This window comes from Oratosquilla oratoria, chromosome 43 (assembly GCF_046742065.1).
Source record: "Oratosquilla oratoria isolate Oo_2021 chromosome 43, ASM4674206v1, whole genome shotgun sequence".
NCBI lineage: Eukaryota > Metazoa > Arthropoda > Malacostraca > Stomatopoda > Squillidae > Oratosquilla > Oratosquilla oratoria.
The window spans coordinates 6599390-6604239 of record NC_134819.1 but is presented as its reverse complement, the minus strand read 5'-3'; the positions used below and the strand labels follow the sequence as shown (position 1 = coordinate 6604239).

Genomic DNA, 4850 nt, shown 5'->3' with positions numbered 1-4850 from the left:
ATATATATATATAGTAATAGTAGTGGTAGTAGTAGTAGAAGTGGTAGTAGTAGTAGAAGTACTAATAGTACTAGTAGCAGTGGTAATAGTAGTAGTAGTAGTAGTAGTAGTAGTAGTAGTAGTAGTAGTAGTAGTAGTAGTAGTAGTAGTAGTAGTAGTAGTAGTAGTAGTAGTAGTAGTAATAGTAGTAGTAGTAGTAGTAGTAGTAGTAGAAGTGGTAGTAGTAGTAGAAGTACTAATAGTACTAGTAGCAGTACTATAGAGAGGCTACCATACACAACATCAAAATTAAATGCCCAGTATTGGCCAAGTATGTGGAGAACACATACAGAGAACCTGCAAACCTATTTGTCACCAGCAGGGCGGAGAAGAAAGAAACGAAAGTGGAGATCATCAAATCAGCGGAAGGCACCACTCAGGGAGACCCGGTCGTCATGGCAATGTATGCGATCGGTCTTATGCACCTGCAGCAGAAGATACAATATGAGGACACCGGGGTCAAACAGGTAGCATACGCAGATGATCTCACGGGCGCAGGAAAAGTAGCTGACCTAAAAAAGTGGTGGGATCTGGTGTTGGCACACGGCCCGGGCTTAGGTTACATTCCGAATGCAAAGAAATCTGTCCTTATAGTGAAGCCAGAGTACTTTAACAATGCCACAATCCTCTTTGAGAACAGTGAAGTGAAGGTAACAAAGGAGGGGGAAAGACATCTCTGTGCAGTGATCGGCTCAGAATCCTTTAAAAAGCAATATGTTGAAAAGAAAGTTAACGAATGGGTGGCGGAAGTTAGGATTCTAGCCAACTTTGCAAAGACCGAACCGCAGGCGGCATATGCCGCATTCATATATGGTGTGAAACATAAGTGGAACTACATATTAAGGACGGTACCGAACATCACAGACCTATTAAGACCCCTTGAAGAAACCATCAGAAACGAGCTAATACCGGCCATCACCAACGGACGGACAATAAACGAAGAGGAAAGAAAACTTATGGAACTTCCACCTAGATTGGGAGGGCTAGGTATCTCCAACCCGCTAAACCTTGCCGACACAGAACACCGAAACTCCATGAAACTCACGTCCTCATTGACAAACAACATCGTGTCACAAGATCAACGGAAGGAGACTATCATGGAGGAGGTTAGGGAAATTAGAAGAAACATTTCAAAGGGAAGGGAGGAGAGGCAGAAGGAGGAACTTCAAGCACTTCTAGCTCGGCTATCGAATTATATAAAAAGAAAGATAACAATGGCGCAGGAAGTTGGGGCGTCCAATTGGCTGACAGCACTACCAATCAGGGCAAAGGGATTCACCCTAAATAAAAGAGAATTCATGAATGCCATTGCCCTGAGGTATGGATGGCCATAAGAAGGGCTGCCTAACAGATGTTCCTCTGGTGTAGAGTTTACTCCAGACCATGCGATGATATGCAAGCAGGGTGGGTTCATTTGCATGCGACATAATGAGGTAAGGGATCTCCCTGCCCAAATCCTTCAGGAGGTGTGCAAGGATGTGACTATCGAACTGATATTACTCCCACTAGGAGGGGAGAACGTCAGATACCGCACATCCAACACATCAGATAAAGCGAGAGTGCATGTCAGCGCACGAGGTTTCTGGACACGGGGATAATTGCCTTTCTTTGACATGCGAATATTTTATACGATGGCCCCCTGTTACAGCAACCTAACTATTGAGGCATCCCACTCTCGGAACGAGCATGAGAAGATCAGGATGTACGAGGAGCGCATACAGAATGTAGACCAGGGCTCATTCACTCCTATAACCTTTACGACTTCAGGTGGGATGGGTCCTAGAGCAAAGGCATTCTACGCTCGGCTGGATGAGGTAATGGCTGAAAAGGAACAACAACCAAAAAGCAGCACTCCTAAGATCAGCCCTCTTGTGCCTGAGAGGTACCAGGTCCCCACCGCCCAAATCAACACATATACAAAACCTGGATTTTGAGCAGACGGTGGTTGACAGTAGGATAAATGAACTTTTGTACTAGGCATTATTAAAAATAAATAAATAAATAAACAAATAAAAGGGTCGTCGACCACAGTCATTGGCGGGAGAGGGGCCAATGAACTGTGTCTGTGGAAGACAGACCCTGCTGCTTCCACCACACAGTTCCAATAGGATGGAGGTCGTATAATGTATATGTAAAAAAAAAAAAAAGTAATAGTAGTAGTTCCAGTGGTAGTAGTAGTAGCAGCAGCAGCAGCAGCAGCAGTAGTAGTAGTAGTAGTAGTAGTAGTAGTAGTAGTAGTAGTAGTAGTAGTAGTAGTAGTAGTAGTAGTAGTAGTAGTAGTAGTAGTAGTAGTAGTAGTACGAGTAGTAGTAGTAGTAGTAGTAGTAGTAGTAGTAGTAGTAGTAGTAGTAGTAGTAGTAGTAGTAGTAGTAGTAGTAGTAGTAGTAGTAGTAGTAGTAGTAGTAGTAGTAGTAGTAGTAGTAGTAGTAGTAGTAGTAGTAGTAGTAGTAGTGGAAGTAGTAGTAGCAGTAGTAGTAGTAGAAATAGTAGTGTTAATAGTAGAAGTAGTAGTAGTAGGTGTAGTAGTAGAAGTAGAAGATATTCTTCAGCTATAAGATAATGCTGTGTGACTCTGGTCCATAGGGATGTCATTAACCTACCTAAAATTTTGACCCCATAATACTTAGACAGTTAATACCCTATACATAAAAAAGCGAGAGAGAAAAAAAGAGGACGAAGAAGGTTACAAGAAGAACAGAAAGGAAGAAAGGCAGTAAACAATAAATAAATGAATAAATAAATAAATAAAGTGGAGGAGACGAAAAAGAAAAGAGAAGAAAAAACAATAAAAAAAACAGAAAAAAATATAAAGAGAAATGGATGAACAAGGAATTCGGTATTTAAATGAACACGAAAAAGAATGAAAAGATAAAAGAAGAGCAAGAGGAAGAACAAGTACAACACAAAGACGATGGAAAAGAAAAAAGTATAAAAAAAAATGGAAAGAAAAAGAAAGAAGAAAGAAAAGAAAATAAGAAAGAAGAACAAGAACAAGAAAAACGCGAAGAAGAAGAAGAAGAAGAAGAAGAAGAAGAAGAAGAAGAAGAAGAAGAAGAAGAAGAAGAAGAAGAAGAAGAAGAAGAAGAAGAAGAAGAAGAAGAAGAAGAAGAAGAAGAAGAAGAAGAAGAAGAAGGAGGAGGAGGAGGAGGAGGAGAAGAAGAAGAAGAAGAAGAAGGAGGAGGAGGAGGAGGAGAAGAAGAAGAAGAAGAAGAAGAAGAAGAAGAAGAAGAAGAAGAAGAAGAAGAAGAAGAAGAAGAAGAAGAAGAAGAAGAAGAAGAAGAAGAAGAAGAAGTAGAAGAAGAAGAAGAAGAAGAAGAAGAAGAAGAAGAAGAAGAAGAAGAAGAAGAAGAAGAAGAAGAAAAAGAAGAAGAGAGAAATTCTGAGGAACAGGTCGAGACGAAAAAGATGCTCAAAAAGTTAGAATCGAGAAAGAAAAATGTATAGAAAACGGCGTACTAATGTTTGTATGCCGTAAAGGGGGGAAATGGAAAAAAAAATGAAAACAAACTGACGTAAGAATGAAGAAAATGGGAGAAATAAGAGAGAAAAAGAAGCCAAGAAAACAAAAAGGAAGAAGTAAGACATAAAATGAAATTGAATAAGCATGTAATGAGAGAAATAAAGGGAAACAGTGCCCATGAAATAATATAAGACAAACGTAGATATATAAGCAAAATAATTAGAAAATAAGTAAAATCATGAGATTATCACCGTTTACCTTTTCGTAATCTGGCGCTAGACTATATTTTATATGTATGTATGCATGTATGAATACATGTAAGGTTATATGTATGCATGTATACTTGTATGCGTATGTATATATGTATGTGTATGAAATTGGTTGTTGCCGACAAATCTATCAAAATAAACATCATATGAGGACGTAGCCTTTATTAGATTCTTCCTTATAAAACAATGGACATAAAACCGGTACAACCAAGCGCCTCGTTTATCCAACTGGCGACGTCGCCACGATGCTCGAATTCCAAAAGCCAGCAATTTGAAAGTAGTGCGCAAGACCAGTAGGACAATAAAAGACATCACGAGAATAAGAATAGACATCGGCGAAAAGCGTTACAATAAAGCCGGTGTCTATCGAATTCTCTGCTCGAGGAGTAACATTGGGGAAACATCAAGCGAGCTTAAATCCCGGGTACGAAAACATTGACACAAAATGCCCACTAACTACGATGTCACCATCAATGCGTGTGTTGCATCCACCTGATGGACTGGGAAAAGGTAGAGCTACACAAGGTCCATAAGATCCAAAGGAAATATGTGGAAGCAGACATCATCCAAGGATCCCACACGATTGAACATAATAGAGGCAAGATCTATAATTTACCCCCATCTGATTCCTTTGCTTTCAATAGCCAAGAATTTTTTAGCAAGTCCTCCACACCTCTTTTCTCTCATGACTTTTGTTTATCCTTAGTGGACAATTGCCCCCTCACCTTATTTCCTTCTCCTTTTGTTCATCGTCAGTGAACAAATGTCTTGCATCCACACAATCGATCCATTTTCTCCATAACCTTTCCTTGGCTCCAGTGACATCTCCCCGTTCCCCTGGACCCTTTTATTCAATTTCATAAATGTGCACCACGACTATGTACAGTACTTGATAAAGCTGTGGCAAGCAAAACGTCGTATCAGTAAGGGCTCCTCCCTTATATGGTGTTAGTTTTTATATGTATACGTGTGTATTTATGTATATATTTGTGTATATATGTATGTTTGTATGTGTATATATGCTTGTATATATATGTATGTACAGACATACATGTACATATATACATGTACATATGCATATT

The 4850-nt window shown here is 39.5% G+C and overlaps 1 pseudogene; it reads left to right on the top strand.

The window, feature by feature from the left end:
- The first annotated feature begins 434 nt into the window (after positions 1-434).
- LOC143021965 (uncharacterized) overlaps positions 435-4850 on the top strand; it is a 7521-nt pseudogene continuing 3105 nt past the window's right edge.